Source organism: Balaenoptera acutorostrata, chromosome 5, assembly GCF_949987535.1.
Source record: "Balaenoptera acutorostrata chromosome 5, mBalAcu1.1, whole genome shotgun sequence".
NCBI lineage: Eukaryota > Metazoa > Chordata > Mammalia > Artiodactyla > Balaenopteridae > Balaenoptera > Balaenoptera acutorostrata.
In genome coordinates this window covers 105,699,455-105,718,155 of record NC_080068.1, presented here as the reverse complement: position 1 = coordinate 105,718,155, position 18,701 = coordinate 105,699,455, and the positions used below count along the sequence as shown (strand labels likewise).

The window sequence follows — 18,701 nt, the reverse complement described above, 5'->3', positions numbered from 1 at the left end:
TCCTCTCCCTCTCATCATAGATGGTTGAAGACTGCACGTTGACCTGAGCACTTGTACAGCAAGCCATTAGAACTAGGGATACATCATATGTTTTACTATCCACCTTGACATTGTTGTTCCCTCACACCTGGTTGCACACCTTACCTGTGCTGTTATTGGTATGACCGTGGCATTGTTACTGCCATCTCATGAGGATCTCCCCCACAAATAGGATATGGGAATTTTTATGTGTGTAGTCTAAATTGATGCCCACAAATTGCTGTATGTTCCTGAGATTATTCTTTGGAGAGACCACTTATGATTGTGGACCACCACTTCCACCACCCAAATTTGAATGAAGCTAATGTAGAGTAGGAGAGAGGAAATTATCTCTTTGCAGAGGACAGAGTTTGGGAGGAGACCTATTTCCCTCTTCTACTTTCATTTCTACTTCAGTGGGTGATTGTTGTGAGAAAGAGACATACTCCTTAACTGAAATCGCAGCGCACTAGCCTAGAGTGACACCTTTAAAAAAAAAAAAAAACATGTCTGCAAGAAAGAATGAGCGGGCTGTGTTGGTTTATTCCCCAGTGGCTTTCTGTGTGGGCCACCTTTTCTCTAAGCTTCCCTGTGATGCCTGATCCAGATTCAGATCTAAAGAGAGGGTCATGGTCAGGGAGGAGTATTACTATACCTTGGTTTGTCCTGTTGTATTTCCTGTGATTCTCGACTTTTAGTCACAATGCCTCCTTTTAACTAAAATAGCATCTCACTGCTGTGCTGCGCTAAAAAAAAAAAATGGAGTCTAGAGGATGTGTCATATGGGAATCCAACCTCTGCTAGAAATGCCCACCAATTCCAAAAGAATGCCATGCTCCTGGGTTTTCCTTTCAAGAGGAAGGGTACAGATCAGCCCTAATGCTGCAAGGCTATTCTGATTCCATAGCTGAGGTTTGACATCCATTTTCTTGTGATGGTGTCTTTTTCCCTCTCCTGAGAAGACAGTCCTTATAGACCTCTAATCCCTTTAGCCTCAATCCTATTTCTACCTCTGTAATCTGCCAGAGTCAAGTACCTTAGGATCCCAATAACTGGGGATTAATCTGCTTTCTTTCCAAATATCATTTTTTCCCATTCAGGAATAGAACACTGATGTATTACCTAAAATTCAATCTGACTTAGCTATTGTAGATTTCTTCCACAATAGTTTTATTGAGAAATTCATTACATTTGTTTCTTACATCAGAGTGAAATGGATGCTGAGGTTTTGGGTTTCCATTCCTGTGCGAATGCCTTAACATATCAATTACTGCATTTCTAATAGTTCACACTTTACTATATTCTTGTCGTTTAGAGGAGAATATGATCTAAAATTACCTTTTAAGTTTTGGAAATGGTTCCTCTTCCTTGAGCTTCTAAGAGCTATCTACTTCTCTCAAACATGATCCACTTATGTTCTTTAGAGACAAGAAGCTAAATTCCATTAAATTCTCAATGTCTATTACACAGGAAGTATTTATTATAGGCCTGAGTCATCTAGATCTTCTCCCCCAGAAACCCACACTCATGGTTCTTAGGTCACAGGTGTTCAGCCGTCTGTGCCATGGGCTCCCTTTTGGCGGGTGGTGGTGAAGGGCTGGGCTTCAGGGCCCAGGATGCCCATGCTGTGTGTAGGGCTGGCCCACTGGTAGATCCCACCTCTGACAAAGCATCTTCCCTTCTACCCTGATGGTCTTAGGTTGAGCTGCTGCTGATTGCCTGGAGGTAATATCATATGTGTGTCCTCTTAATGGAATGAGCCTTGATTTTTCCTTGTTGGTATGAAGGCATAAATGAGAAATGAGAGTGTAAAGCAGCAATATTCTCTACAAATGTTCTTCTTGTGATACTTAGTTCTGTAGGCTCCTGGCCTCCAGGAAGAACTCAGGGTAGATACTACTCGCCACTTCTCGTCTTTCCTGATTGGGCAGTGTCCCACTGAGCTGATTTTTTTCTAGAAGTAAATGGGCTGCATCATGAAGTTACTCTACCCAAAAGCCTTATCCTGGGCTTCTCTTTGAGTAACAGCTTTCCTTAGGTGAGAGACTGAGATGTTTCAGGTTTCCTGATCGTCTCAGGGTGAGCCATGTCTCGGGAGTGATTAGGTCAGGAACTCAACACTGCATATTTTATTTTTTAGTTCTTAAAATAGTCTAGCCATTGATCCTGAATATATTTGATAAATTGGCCCTGATTTCTCCTTTATACTGTCTGAATATATAAGATGCTAACATTCTCAATTAGCTTGGAGATGCTTATCCACATACATATTTCCTACAGCATAATTATACATGGGTCTTCTCACTTGCACCTTGCTCCTCCTCATGAAGTCTTCTGTCATAACCTCAGAATGTACAAATGAGCTGCCAAGAATAGCAAGGTCCATAGGTGCTTGTCATCTGCCTAGTGCCCTGGAGGGGACACTAGGCAGAAATGCCAGAGGGTCCTGAACCACCCTCTAAGGGCCTCTTTGGAGAACAGGGAGATGAGTGAAAATGGAAACATTCTGTCTCTAGAGAGAATTGCCTCTGTTTCTTCAGTCATTCAGGGCAGTGACAACCTAAAGTGTTACAGAAGGGCTGCTCTCCACACAGTCTGTTCAAGGCTTCCCTCTCTTGATGCTCGGTTACCTGCAGAACTTCAGATCTGTCTCAGGAAACCTTGGTGGAGAAAGGCATGTCAAAAGTCCATTTTCCTTATTACTGCTTTGAGTAAAGAATCATTTACCATTGCCAGCACCTCAGTGGATATGTTTTTTACATGCTCAACAATGTTCTTTAGAGGGTAAAAATCTCAGGGAGTTATTTTTTTAGGAGGATACAGTCTTAGAGTCTTTTTGGCACGGTCCTAGCCATCTTTCTATACCATTGTCTGAAGATTGAAAGTATCTTTCATGTGGTCTTTTCCCTTATTTTGGCATTAACTTTTCTCTTATTCTTGGTATTCTAAAATTTCACAGCAACACAAATTTGAAGTATTTTTTTCCCTTGGTGTTGAATACTCATGCCCTTTATTTTTCAGAGTATTCTTGAAATATTTCTTTTAATTTTCTCTGCTTCTTTCTTAACATCTGAATTTTCTTCATCTAATTGTTGACCTCCATTATGAAGATTTTATTCCTTTAATGGTCTCACCTCTCTCGTCCAATGTCCTCCTTACTGACCAGGCCATATGTGTGATCCCTTATAGCAATGGTGGAGCAAAAGTAGAGGAATGTGTCTTGAACATTCCTGCTGGTGGGTTTTCGAAGACATGTACATTTGACTAAGACATCCCAGCAAAGATCTACTCTCCCATAAACTACATTCAAAGGGAGAAGACGGCTCCAGACGTAGAAGATTGTCCTTAATAGCAGATCAGGGACCTGTCATTGAATGTATCTGTCTGTCCCTACAGAACACTCATCTCATAGGACCCAGGATGGATCGTCGTCAGCCACTGGCCACAAGGTGGAGTGGATAGTGGTTCTGAGTTAGCCTGAGAATAGCCACATCAGGAGAGAAGGCTCTAGGTGTGCCGAGAAATGTAGGGAGATTTGCCTTGCTTGTTTCCTGTAAATCTTAAATTTTAGGTGTAATGTCTCCTTTAAAGTAAAATATCTCACTGCTGTATTGTGTTAAACAAAAATTCTATAGGATGTCACAGTACCCCAGCCTCTGCAGACATCTCCACCTATTCCAGAAGAATGACAATGTTCCTAGGTTTTCCACTAGCAGGAAAAGTACAGACTAGTCCTAGTACAGCAAGTCTATTCCAATTCCATTGCTTATATCTGACATTCATCTTCTTGTGATGGTGTCTTTTTCCTCTCCTGAGAAGAGACTCCTTATAGATTCCTCTTCTCATTCAGAATTGTCCCCATCTTGCCTCTCAGTTGTCTGCCAGAATCAAATACCTTAGAATTCTGATTACTGGTGATTCATTTGCTTTCATTCTACTTCTATGGGTAATTTTGTTTTCTTTCCAAATATATTTCTTTTCCCTCCAAGAATGTAACACTGTTATCTAAAATTCAATCTGACTTGAATGTAATGTTTTCCAAAAATTGATACTGTAGATTTCTTCCATAGAGTTCCTTTCTACATTGCAGTGGATTGATTCTTGAAGCTTAAGGTTTCCATTCATGTGTGAATATTTTAATGTCAGTTACTACTTTTCTAATAGTATAAAATCCATTGCATTCTTTTTTTTTTAGGAAACGAAAGAATTTTTATTTTTTTAAGTTTTTTATGAAGTATAGTTGATTTACAATGTTGTGTTAATTTCTGCTGTACAGCAAAGTGATTCAGTTATACATATGTATATACATTCTTTTTTAAAAACATCTTTCTTGGAGTATAATTGCTTTACAATGGTGTGTTAGTTTCTGCTTTATAACAAAGTGAATCAGCTATACGTATACATATATCCCCATATCTCCTCCCTCTTGCGTCTCCCTCCCACCCTCCCTATCCCACCCCTCTAGGTGGTCACAAAACACGGAGCCGATCTCCCTGTGCTATGCGGCTGCTTCCCACTAGCTATCTATTTTACATTTGGTAGTGTATATATGTCCATGCCACTCTCTCACTTCGTCCCAGCTTACCCTTCCCCCTCCCCGTGTCCTCAAGTGCATTATCTACGTCTGTGTCTTTATTCCTGTCCTGCCCCTAGGTTCTTCAGAACCTTTTTTTTTTTTTTTTTTAGATTCCATAGATATGTGTTAGCATACGGTATTTGTTTTTCTCTTTCTGACTTACTTCACTCTGTATGACAGACTCTAGGTCCATCCACCTCACTACAAATATCTCAATTTCATTTCTTTTTATGGCTGAGTAATATTCCATTGTATATATGTGCCACATCTTCTTTATCCATTCATCTGTTGATGGACACTTAGGTTGCTTCCATGTCCTGGCTATTGTAAATAGAGCTGCAATGAACATTGTGGTACATGACTCTTTTTGAATTATGGTTTTCTCAGGGTATATGCCCAGTAGCGGGATTGCTGGGTTGTATGGTAGTTCTGTTTTTAGCTTTTTAAGGAACCTCCATACTGTTCTCCATAGTGGCTGTATCAATTTACATTCCCAACAACAGTGCTAGAGGGTTCCGTTTTCTCCACACCCTCTCCAGCATTTTTGTTTGTAGATTTTTTGATGATGGCCATTCTGACTGGTGTGAGATGATATCTCATTGTAGTTTTGATTTGCATTTCTCTAATGATTAATGATGTTGAGCATTCTTTCATGTATTTGTTGGCGATCTGTATATCTTCTTTGGAGAAATGTCTATTTAGGTCTTCTGCCCATTTTTGGATTGGGTTTTTTGTTTGTTTTTTTTTGATATTGAGCTGCATGAGCTGCTTATAAATTTTAGAGATTAATCCTTTGTCAGTTGTTTCATTTGCAAATATTTTCTCCCATTCTGAGGGTTGTCTTTTCATATATCAGTGACTACATTTCTAATGGTGTACACTTAGCTCTATGGACACCCTCGTCTCCTTCCAGGAATACATTTCATTATATTCCTATTCACTTAGGAGTATTAGTTTATGATCAATGATATCCTTTTTGTAAGTGAATCTTGTCCACACTCCTTGAGCTTCTAAGAAATGTCAGTCACTTGAATATGAGCAAACATTGCTCATCTGTGGAGGACAGAGTTTATTCCACACTGTGACATTGCACCTCCTCCTGCAGCCCCAAGCATTCTAGTGAAGCCTGTACTAGGAGGTGCTGCTTTCCATTTAACCTCCTAGGATTGAGTCAGAAGGACGTGTGAGATGGGTTTGAAACCCTTCTGCTGCACTGCCTGCATTGTCTCACCTGAGGGCAGACTTGGACTAGTGACTGTGCTGACCGACCAAGATGAAGCCTCCTATAACTATTTTGCTTTGACTGCTCACCCAGGTTTTATTTTGGGGTGTGGTTGTCATCCGGCCAGCCCTGCTGGACACAGTCTAGGCCATCCTTTAACACTTGTCTGCCTGAACCTCTTGTTCTTGATGTGTCAGATGGGCTCCTTTCCATCCAAGAGCATTTGTGAAGGTCCAGGTGAGGTTTTTCACTTTTTTGATGCCCTGGAAGAGAGTTTAGCTCCAATAAATTTCTAGACGTGTCCATTGGCTATTGATTACAGGGTAGTATTTATCATGGGCCTGGACCACACAGGTCTGTCCCCAAGGTTCATAACCCCTGAGCTCTAAGAGTTGGTTTTTCAGTAATTGAAAGTTGATGCCCTGGCAGTGCGCTGTCTTCCTTGGTATAGGACTAGTATCCTAATGTAGTAGTACGTTCATGTGACAACCTTCCTTGGTCTGTGGGTTTCATTTCTGCATTGGTTTTGTTACTGTGACTGAAAACATTTAGAGGAACGAGATCACCTAGAATGTATACCAGACTGCCATCCTGTTGAAGGATGGTCCACCTGGGTTGAGTGTAAAACTAGGAAAATTTTTGTTTGGTGGTATTCTTTGATACTCAAACAGTTCTCCTGGCCTCCAGACAACCATCTCATGCCAATTCTCACCTTTTGTGATTGGACAGTTCCTCCTGTGCTGCCTTCTCTGGAAGAAGTATAGCTGTGTTTTGATAATTCTACCCCAAAACTTTACCCTATAGTTTTCTTTGAGTAATGCCTTATCTTAGATGAGAAAGTGAGATGTTTTAGGGTTTCCTGATTCTCCCCAGAGTCAGCTGTGTTTCAGAAGTGACTCAATCAGTAAGCCTAACACTGGATATTCCTGTTTTTCTTTAGTCCTCACTATAGCCATTAATCTCATCATATATTTTGGTTCTACATCATTTGATAAATCAGCCCTGATTTCTCAGTCATATATAGATCAGCATCTGCAATTCAGTTGAGAAAGATGATAAGCATTCAGACAATGTATTTCCTACAGCATAACATACAGTTGGAACTTTTCACTAGCATCTGGTTACACTTACATAGTCTGTCATAACCTCAGAAAGTGCAAGTGAGCTGCCCAAGAGTAGCAAGGGCCATAGGTGCTTGAATCACTTGCCTGGTGCCCTGGAGGGGGACCCAGGACACAAATTTCTAAGGAACTGAACCACCCTCTAATTTGCATTATGAGGGCCTCTTTGGAGAAAGGGGAGGTGAGTGAAAATGAAGACATTCTGTCTCAAGACAGAATTACCTCTGCATTTCTTCATTTAGGGCAGTGACAACCCAAGCGGTGATGAAGGTGCTGCTTCCAAAAATTTCAGCTTCAAAGATTCCCTCTCCTCTTGATGCTACAAAACTTGTAGGATTTCAGATCTGACTCAACAATCCTTGATGGGAGAAGGCATTTCAAAAGTCCATTTTCCAGCTTCCTTGTGTGAACTATAATTCACCATTGCTGACACCTCCATGGACATATTCGTTAAATGCTCAGCCTTATTCTTTAGAGGGTCAAAATCTCAAGTGGTTACAATTTTAGGAGGATATGGCCTTACAGTCTTCCTTATATGGTCCTAGCATTCTTTCTCTCTATACCATCCGAGTGAAGATTGAAAGTATGTTTCATGTGGCCTTTTAAAAAAATCATTTTAGGAAAATCATTTTAGGATTAATTATTTTATTGGTATTTTACAGCAATACAGATTTGAAGTATTTTTTTTCCTTGGTGTTGAATACTCATGTTCCTTACTTTTTACCCCTGGTTCCCAGGACACAGGTGTGTCCTCTTAATGGAACCAGCCCTGACTTTCCCTGTTGGTGGGGGGGTGAGTTGGTTCAGGTGAATTGATGGACTTGACCAATTAGGAAAACTCCCTGCCTGATGCTTTCCTCTGATGCAGGGACAGTGTCTGGCTTGCTGGCCTTCAGACACATCATTTGGCAGGTACCTTCCTTCATCAGGGACCATAGAACCCTCCTCACTGTTGAGATTGGGTGTGTTTCCCTTTTAGCTCCTTCCCTAAAAATGGACGGGTTCCATCTGTAAACCCAGTCCCGTGGCTCTCCTGCATTAATGACTTTAGAAGAAAAGAGCGATTCTCGGGTTTCCGTAATAGTGTGTGCGATCCTCCATGCTCCAAGATGGACTCCATCATGAATTCAACCCTGGATATTCAAAGTCTCCTTTTCAGTTTTTAGAAATGCTGATATTTAAGCATGGTTTCGTTCTGCACTTTGTCTTGACTTCTCATTAGAATCTAGATCTAAATATGCATTCCCATTAATAAGGATGACATTTTATAATGAGAGAAATATATTTTCTAAATCTATGATATAGAGAACTGTCCGTCACCTCCTGCTGCTCCTAAGGAAGTTTGCTATGACTTGGTCAGATGAGCTGTCTGAGCACAACAGGTGCTCAGGAGCTCTAGGTGCATTAAACCACAGTTTATGGCCATGGATGGGGTCCTGAACACAAACGCATGAATGTCCTGTCCCATTGCACTGTGGCAGCCCCTGGAGAGAGGGTGTTAGAGTGAGTGATATGAAGACATTTTGTCCCTTTGTCTTCCACACTTCAGCTGTTTTTCCTGATGCCTTTTCCAAGTTCCTTCACTTGATCATCAACCACATACATTCTACTATTGATCCTATTTCTTTACACAGTGCTATATTTATGCTGAATATTTCCATCTGTATTTTGTCTATATACTCTTTGGCTAATATCCATCCCTGTGTCTTTGAGGATATTGACTCTATACATCAATATTTTGATCTATTAATCTTTTAATAGAATATTGGTTCAGTATTCTTTAGAATACAGTGTCCTTTAGGTACTTTCTTGGATCTTTGAGTTCTTGTGATGACTCTTCTTCCCGAGCACTTGTTTTCTGACTTACGTATGTCCACCTGGGTTGACTGCTATTTTGTACTGTACCTGGTTGTCCTCTGAAGCTGGGATGTCTCGGGTGCTACTCCTTGAAATTTCCCCAGAGGAAGCAAAAACCTAAATGCTAGCAGGTTGGAGTTAGATGCCCTGTAACTTATTTTTCTGAAAGCCTTTGGCACCAACAATAATAAGAATGTCCCAGGGACATGGGAGACAGTGCTCATCGAGGACAACACTGTACCTTCTGTTGTGTGCAACTAAGCCTCGTCCGGGAGACATGGGCAGGATGCTGAAACCATCACAGTCCCACAGTGTCACACTGCTGGGAATAACTAAGCTTTGTCCCCAAACCATAAGCCAGAGACATTTTTTTGGGTGGGAGAAGCAGCTGTTGGTCATAACTTCTGGGCATTTGCCCCTTTCTGGTTTATCTTGGTGATGCTTTTCTGAGTTCCTAAGGAATTACTATGACAAAAGGAAAATGAACAATGCTGAGACACTTTTTCATAAAGAACATGCTGTCTGTCAATAAGTAGGGTGAAGGATTTGCCTCTCCTGGTAGCTCTGTTCACCAACAAACCTGTATGATGCAAGAAAGTCACTGGCCCCCCTGAAATACAAAGAATCCTGTATCTTAGTTCCTCTGGTGCTAAAGCTGCTGAGAAATAAACCAGTGAACTGAGAGTCTACTTGATCCTCAGGGATGAGACCACTGTGAGTCTAAAGTGCTGTGTCACGACTCCCCTTACAGAAGGGGCCAGATCAGTTCAGCCTAGAAGTTTAGCTGGATGGGAGTTCTAGTTAATGATTCCACGGGAACAGATTTGAGTTTGTAATATACTCTTGGTGTGTATTCTGAAATTTTTCTCATGTCTTAGATGACAGAGTTATAAGCCTGTTTGAGAATTCTTCAATGCTGGGCCTTGTGACATAGTCTGGGCATGTGATAGCTCTGTTCAGTGAACATCAGACTGGCTCCTAGTAAGATACTTCAGTTCTGTTGTACTGGCCTTTGCTGTCAGCTTATCATTACTTGATATGGATGGGGCATGCTGAGACTTTCACTGTAGCATCATGTGTTCTACTTTATCTTTGTCATCATTTGTCTACTGTTCCTGGATCCTACTGCTGGTGACTGGTCACCTTGATGTTGTGTCACATACGGGATGGAAAGTTAGTCCTCTCTTGTGTAAGGTGAAGATAGACTTAGAGTCAAAATGGACTGGAATTTTTAACACCCACACTTGCACTCTGAAACATGTGTCAGTGGAAGATAAGAGCTCCTGAGTCTCTGTCCAAAGCTGAGGTGAAAGGCTGAAAGTCTTTCATCAGGAAGATGAGGAAACAGAAATCTCATTCCCAGTTCCTATATTTCATCACTAACTCACATCCCTAGGAGGGTCTCTGGAAACACTCATACCCAGCTGACTGACTTTTCAGCAAAATCTTCTTTTGCTGAAGAAAGATCGTCTGTCAATTATAGTGGCAAAAATCCAGGTTTAGAAAGCGCTCACAGATATGTGACATTACCGTGGTATAATCAGACTGAGTATCTAGAGATTGACGAGCTCAGTATATATGGGTGTGTTTGGAGCAGTGAGATGATAGCTGCTTTCCTAGATAATCCCATGGGACCAAAGCTGGGACCTCAATATTACACTGCACACTTTCTGGCACCTGCCATTGGCTGTTGATTATCAAGCCCTTTGATGAATCACCCCAGGTGTGATTATTTCCCAGCAAATCACAAAGCATTAATCTGTCATGTGACTTAGTTTCTTTTTCCTAAGTCCTCATAGATTTTTTTTTTAAACATCTTTATTGAAGTATAATTGCCTTACAATAGTGTGTTAGCTTCTGCTTTATAACAAAGTGAATCAGTTATACATATACAATATGTTCCCATTTCTCTTCCCTCTTGCATCTCCCTCCCTCCCACCCTCCCCATCCCACCCCTCTAGGTGGTCACAAAGCACCGAGCTGATCTCCCTGTGCTATGCGGCTGCTTCCCACTAGTTATCTATTTTACATTTGGTAGCCTCATAGATTATTGAAGGGAGGTCCTCACTGGGATCTCAACCACCAAAATTAGCACCAGTGATAACATACATTTTTTTTTTTTTTTTTTTGGCCTCATGGCATGCGGGATCTTAGTTCCCTGACCAGGGATTGAACCCATGCCCCCTGCAGTGTAAGCACGGAGCCTTAGCCACTGGACACCAGGGAAGTCCCCATACATTTTTTTCTTGTCCTTTTGATGTAGCTGCTTTACTTTTTCTGTTATTTTTATTTGAGGTATCTTTGTGACTTTTCTCCTTTCTCATTATGATCCTGCACTAATAGAATATGAAAAATTTAGGTCTGATAATGTCCATGAGGAAGTGTTTGGTGTTAAGGTCTTATAGTGCCATGAGAATGTTTCTTCTTAGAATTCTTCCTTGATCAGAGATATAAACACCACAGTCCTTCCCCTGAACTTGCACGAGTATGATGTAGGTGAGCTGAGAATGAATTGTCTCTTTATAAAAGGCTGTTTCTCTGAGGTAACCATATTCCTCTTTTATAAAGGACACATCTTCCTCTGATGTGGAAATGAGGGTACGTTCCTTCCCTAAATCTGACAGATACATGGAGTCTTTTATCAGTCGAATTTCTGCTTTGGCCACCTTTATTAATCTGTCCTATGTTGCCTGATCTAGGAGAAGACTGGAGAGAACTGTCCTGAGGAGGGGATCTTAGAAGAGTCCATATCCCCATAACTCATCTTGCAGTATCATGTTTGTTCCTCTGGGGTCAACCAGAGTGACCATGCTTTCCCTGCTGTACCTCCTTAGCTGGGATCAGATAATTAATCCATACTACATGACCAGGACTTATGCCTGACCTTCAACATCCTACCTTTTAAAAGGTGGTGGTGGGGCTTCCCTGGTGGCGCAGTGGTTGAGAATCTGCCTGCCGATGCAGGGGACACAGGTTCGAGCCCTGGTCCGGGAGGATCCCACATGCCGCGGAGCAGCTAGGCCCATGCACCATGGCTGCTGAGCCTGCGCGTCTGGAGCTGTGCTCCGCAGTGAGAGGCCGTGACAGTGAGAGGCCCGCGCACCGCGATGAAGAGTGGCCCCCGCTCGCCACAACTGGAGAAGGCCCTCGCACAGAAACGAAGGACCAACACAGCCAAAAATAAATAAATAAATGAATTAAAAAAAAAAAAGGTGGTGGTCCTGCCTCCCTCTTGAATGTCTTCAATACTGAGGCCTGAGTCACCACCACTAGAATTAGCAGAGAGAAATGAGAGGGGTGTGCCTGGAGTGTTCTTGCTGCTGTATTTTCTAAGAGGTATCAGTGTGCTGGGACGTCCCCAAAAAGACTAATTTTGCATTTGTGGTCCTAAGCTGCATTTGAAGGGGGAAGAGTTTCCTGGAAGTCAGTGACTGAAACCTCCAGATCAAGGGCCAGACAGTGGGTATGTCTGTTGGCCCCTCCAGTGCCTGCAATTCCCATTTGCTCCAAGTTCTACAGGCTTCAACACCAGTCACACAGATGGAGTGGAAAGTGGCTCAGAGTTAGAGTGATAATGTCAGGTCTGGCTGAGAGATGCTTCCAGGTAGTTTCAGACAGGTAGGGGAGGTTAAAGTTAGTCTTGCTCTTTCCTGTGATTCCAAGTTCATGTGATGTCTTCTTTCATCACTTGCCTTGAACTTTATTTCTATCATTTTTCTTCCTCCTGACTCTCTACCCCCATCACTCATGTCAATGAAAGAATAGGTAACAGTTCTCATTTTTGAAATAGAAAGGGAGAACTGAATGTCTTAGTTTGGATCTCTTAATTCTGAATAGACATAGACTTGGGCCAGATACTTTATTTGAACGTTTTCCCAGGTAGCCCACAGGTCAGAGAAGTGAATGTGAGACTGGATGGGGAGATCAGCCACTAATGGGCATGGCATTGAACTGTTACCTCTTCCTGTGTCACATTTGCAATGGGGACCCTCTGCAGAACCACGTAAAATGCATCACAGGATGTCCTCCCTGGAAGGACAGAAGTCCAAGGATTCACCCATCAACTCCATCCATCCCACTGGTTGAGGTAATTCCATCCCTGCACATTTGTCAAGGACTTTGTGCTTTGAGCTGAGCTCTCTCAGAAGACTTTGGGGAAAGCTTTAGGACAGAACCTGACACATATCACAACAGGGTCGCCTGGTAGACTCTGGGCACCCATGTGGTGCTGTCCTCCACAGATGTGCTGAAAACAAGGTCACGGAGCACCCTGTCCTGACGCACACCCACCGTTCCTGAAGAATGCTGGTAGAAGGCAGGAGTTCTGTTCGTCCATGCAAAGCTGTCCGTGGTGTGGGGCAGTGTCTAGAACAGGAAGGCAAGGGAGCAGGGGCTCATTTCCAATCCCTCAACTCATCATGAGCCCACATCCCTAGAAGTGGTCTCCTGAAATGCTTATGCTGGGTGACTGAGGCTCTTACCTGCAACAAGACTGTCAATTACTGTGGGAAACACCCAGAAAAATAGAAAAAATGACTACATCATTTAAAGATGAAAAAGTCTTTAAAAGATTTCTGAGGCATCTCTCAAACACACAATCCTCATCTCTCAATCAGCACAATCAGGAATTCAGCATGGGAGAGCCTCTTCCTGTTAACTGTTGGGATGACAGCACTGTCTTTGTTTCTCCAGACACTGAGCATCTGGGGACCCCGTGGCCAGGAGGAGTGGGTCTGTGGGAGCAGTAAGATGACACCACTTGTGCTGGAGGAACCCCTGGGCCCACCCAGGATCTTAGCCGTTTACCCTTCTTGGGATGTGCTGTCAGGTGGAGGCATATTCTCTACCGTAGAATAACAAGGATGTCCTTGTGTCCTCAGTACCAGCATCTCAAACAGCATCGTTCAGGGAGGAAGAATTTCCTCTTCCATTCATTCTGTAGTTCAGGAAGTCTCATCTCCACCTTAATTGCTCATATAAGGAGCAGTTTGCACTAGTGCTCAACCACATTATCCTTTGTTTTGATTTGGTGCCCTCCTCACCTGCTCTTTATTTTTGCATCCTTCCTGCTCTTTATTAAGGAAGGGACTTTGATGTTCCTCCTGTCCTTGATAGGAAGCTTGGCTGAATAGGATCTGGAAATTTTAAGCTTTGAGATTTTCACTGTTTGCTGAAAGTTGTTCAGAATTTCCCCTTGGGCATATATTTTTTGACATCCCACCCCCATCCCACCGACTGACTTTCATGAAAATATATTAACTTAGGAAGAAGAAACTGGCTTTGGGGGAGGGGCAGCATCGGTGAAGAGACCTGCTTTCCTCCTCTCTCAAGCACTATTCTCCTCCACTGAAGAGGGAGTGGGGCTTACTCTCTTTCCCCCAATTATAGGAGACTACTTTTGAGTGAAACCTTTAAAAATGGGGTGTGTCTGGAAGGTGGGATGGGCAGAGTGTGCTTTGTTATCAGTTGGATTTCTGTGTTGGAAGCCTCTTTTTCTAATCTGTTCTGTGGTGCCTGATCCAGGAGAAGACTTTACAAGTAGCTGTCCTGGAGAGGGGCCACTGAGAAAGAGCTTATATTCCTGTAGCTTACCTTACACAGGCACATGTGTTCCTTCATAGTCAAATAAGATGATTTACCTGGTTTATTTCAATTAGCTAGAGTCACATAACTACATACTGACCGTTGGGTGAGAGGGGAAGTGATGTCTGACCTTTGGGATCATGCCCTTTAAAAGGGTATGGCTTCCTCTGCTCCCTTAGCCTTGCTACTGACTGAGGCCAAGAGCGAATCCTCTAGGAATAACAAAGCAAAGGCAGCAGAGTGTCCCCTGAGTGTTCTTCCTGGTGCATTTTTCTAAGTGATGTGCACTGGGTTAGAAAGTCCCAGCAAAGAGCTGCTTCCTATCATGGCCCTAACCTACATTTGATGGAAGGTGTTTCTGAGGTGGAGTAGGGTGCTTGTAATATGCAGATCAGGAAAACATACAGTGTCCATGTTCGTCCCTTCAAATACCCACTGACTTTGTTTCCTGAGATACATGGTTTTCCGACACCAGCAGCAAGATAATATTGAAGATGGCTCAGCATTAATTGCAAAATAGCCACCTCTGGGAGAAAGGATTTTGTCTGCCCACACAGGAAATGGAGTTGTCATTGCCTTGTTTTCTTTTTTTTTTAATTAATTTATTTTATTTATTTATTTTTGGCTGCGTTGGGTCTTCGTTGCTGCCGGCGGGCTTTCTCTAGTTGCGGCGAGCAGGGGCTACTCTTCGTTGCAGTGTGCGGGCTTCTCATTGTGGTGGCTTCTCTTTTTGTGGAGTACGGGCTCTAGGCACATGGGCTTCAGTAGCTGTGGTTCATGGGCTCAGTAGTTGTGGCTCACAGGCTCTAGAGCACAGGCTCAGTAGTTGTGACGCACGGGCTTAGTTGCTCCGCAGCATGTGGGATCTTCCCGGACCAGGGCTCAAACCCATGTCCCCTGTATTGGCAGGTGGATTCTTAACCACTACGCCACCAGGGAAGCCCCTGCCTTGTTTTCTTGCTGACACTAAGTAAATGGTATCTGAACAACTTATGCTAGTTTGAAAGAATGTAACTTGTCCTATGACATTCCACCTTCTCTGGTGGCTCCCATTATGTCTAATGAGGCTTTACGATCTTCCCATTTGAAGCTCCTATGGTTCAGTCAGAAGGGAGACCATGGTTTGGGGCCTGGCCTGACTAGACCCTGTGCTTACATGCTATGGGGAGTTCTTGTAGCTGTTATTGCTTTGACTTCTATACTGAGGTCAGTCTGAGGAGGAGGGGTGAGGGAAATTTTTTTTCTTATGGCAAAAGGGTAATCCTTGAGCTCTGGTCTGCTTCGTCTCAAGTCTACCCATTTAAGATGTTTGGAAGTGTCATTCTGTTGAGCACAGTTCTTTGTCAGGATGCACATAGCTAGATCAGAAGCTAAACTGAAGATTGGTAACACCTATCAGGTGGGACACTGGGGGAGAGAGACTACCTAAGACGCTGGGATCATCTTCCCTGGGGAAGGTGTAAATTGACTTGTGCAACCCTATGTCTCAGGAAATGGAGACCCATCAAGGTACAGAGAGCCCCAGACATGTCCACTGGCTATCCCATGACGAATTCCAAATAGAGGCACCGTTCCCTTTAGGTACCAGTATACTCAGGTATATCGGGGTCCTAAGGCATCGGGAATTCAAGAACACATAGGGCAAATGTTGGTGGCCTTTTGGGCAAGGGAATCTTTCCTCCCCCACTGAAATAGTCTGCTTCTGATGACAGCCATTGCTGAATTTTGTGCTGTTGCTTTCTCCATTTGATGCAACAGTGCTTGAACACTTGCTCATCAAGGTTAAATTGAAGCAGTTTCTTCAGGTAAGGTATCTGGGTGTGTGGGCTTGTTGAACATAGCTTTCAACACCCTTCAGCCGTAAAGACTGTATAGCCCAGATGGGCACACTTTGGCTTTGCCGACGTGATTCCTTTGGGAGTGCAACAGTTAATTCAGCTGGGTCACTTCTAAGTTTCTGTCTGCCTCAATTTTCTGTCCTGTGGACTGAGTCACAACATTCTTACATCACATATCCTGTGCCTTTTTTTTTTCCTTGGGTAGCAGAAAATGTGATTTTCACCACTGTCACTGGCTAAGTAAAGATCTTCTTAGCAGGGAAAATGACCGTAATTAGATTATCTTGTATGGCATGGTTGATGGAATTTTGCGAATGTAACTGGGGTCTAAAATCAGTAGTATTGTATTTGCTGTCAAAAGGGAGATTATACGTAGTGGGCCTGACCTAACTAAGTTCTTTAGAGAGATCCTAAGTCTTCCCTGGGGGAAGAGGTTCCAGTGTGAGCAGACTCTCCCCCTTGTGGCTTTGATCAATGTGACAGTCACAAGGAAATGATTCTGCCAATAACTGAGGGATCTGGAAGTGGACTCTTGCTTAATCAAGCTTCCATATGGGAATGCAGTCCAGCTATGACCTTTGTTTGCCTCTTGTGAGACCCTGAGGAAATCCCAGTTAAGCTGTGCCCAGATGTCTGAGCTCCAGAAACAGTGATATAATGAATGAGTGTTGGTTTTAGCCACTAAGTAGGTGGTACTTTGCTATAGAGCAACAGAACCTAGCACCCTTCCCTAAAACCTTGCTCTGTCTAACCTACCCCAGGAGCCCAGAGCTGTTGATGTGCGGAGTGAGCTGGGTGGAGCTGCCCTCATGTTTGTGATTATAACTGCACAAGGAGAACTTCACTGGGACTCAACTCCTCATATAATGACAAGTAAGTGCTAGTGATTTTTCCTTCTCGTGTTGATATAGCTGCTTCTCCTCATCTGTCTTCACTCTTTAATGTTGAATGTACTTCGGCGACATCAACATTGTTTCATTAGGGTCCTCCATGAATTATATGGAGAATTTTTTTGCTTTTAGTTCCTGGTTGGTTTGTTGGTTGGTCTTAGGATTCCTTTGTCAAAGAACTTATGATGACCACTCCACCTCCTATCTTTTTTTTTTTTTTACATCTTTATTGGAGTATAATTGCTTTACAATGGTGTGTTAGTTTCTGCTTTAAAACAAAGTGAATCAGCTATATATATACATATATCCCCATATCTCCTCCCTCTGGCGTCTCCTTCCCATCCTCCCTATCCCACCCCTCTAGGTGGTCACAAAGCACCGAGCTGATCTCCCTGCGCTATGCAGCTGCTTCCCACTAGCTATCGATTTTACGTTTGGTAGTGTATGTATCCATGCCACTCTCTCACTTCATCCCACCTCCTATCTTGCATGAATATAAGGTAGATGAAGAGAAAGGTAAATATCTCTCTGGTCTCCTTACAAATACCATCTTCTGCAATTCCTGCTCTAGATAAGTGTAATAACCACACAGTGAAAAATGGGGCTATATCCTTCCCCGTACATCTGATGGCCACTATGTGGGTTTTTTGTTCCCTGGGTGGTCTTCTGCACAGGCATCCTTTTTAACTAACCTGCCCTGTACTGCCTGATCCAGATGAAGGATATGTAGGTAGTTGATGTGAGGAGGGGGTTGCAGAGAGGATCCTGTGTTCCCATGACTTGTCTTGAAGGGGCCCATGAGTTCCCAGAGTCAACCTGAAAAAATCTAATTTTCCTGCTGTCTCTCAGGCAGCTGAGTCCATAACTACATTCTGTTTACGCTGATGTGATATAATGACTTCTGGCCTTTAAGACCTTGGTCCTTATTTCTACTGGTTGAGACAGAAGACTGATCAACTTTATATTTTGAAACGCTATAGAAAGTTAATTTCCCCTTGGCTTAGATAAACAAGATGATGTCAACTCATGCTGGATAACCTCATGGGCTCACATGTGGAATTCCAGAACTTAGACCCTGTTCTTTTTTGGGGATATGTCATCAGTTAGAGGTGATCCACTATTTTGAAAAATTACTCATGATGTGGTTAATTTCTGTTACAACCATTTCAGAACATTAATCTCCAATGGGACTTGAGTTTTTTCCATTTCTTCCCATCATCTAGAGTAAGGAGGACATCATGCTGACTTCAACCATTCATAAAGCAAGAGTTTAGCACCAATGATAAACCATACATTTTCCCTTCCATTTTGATGTGGCTGTTCTATTATAGGAATGACTTGGTGTTGTTCCCTCTGTCCCACAAGGATCCCCATAAATAAAATATGGAGAATTTTATGTGTGTAGTCTAGGTTGTTTACCATGAAGAGCTGAATTCTTTCTAGGATTCTTTCCTGAGTAAGATACCTTATGATGATCACCACCCACCCCCACCACGTCCAAATTTGAGTGAAAGTAATGTAGAGTTGGAGAGTAAATTGTATCTTTAGAAGACAGTATCAAAGAGAAATACTTCCTACTTTATGTATCCAGAGCAA

General features: G+C 42.8%; 1 long non-coding RNA gene across 3 annotated transcripts in view; it reads left to right on the top strand.

The window, feature by feature from the left end:
• LOC114238931 (uncharacterized) overlaps positions 1 to 18,701 on the top strand; it is a 164,632-nt gene that overhangs the window by 66,938 nt on the left and 78,993 nt on the right. For all 3 annotated transcript variants that reach the window (XR_009008390.1, XR_009008391.1, XR_003624164.2), the window contains exon 3: positions 16,977 to 17,088. This is a non-coding gene — a long non-coding RNA (uncharacterized LOC114238931). The remainder of the gene's footprint in view (positions 1 to 16,976; positions 17,089 to 18,701) is intronic.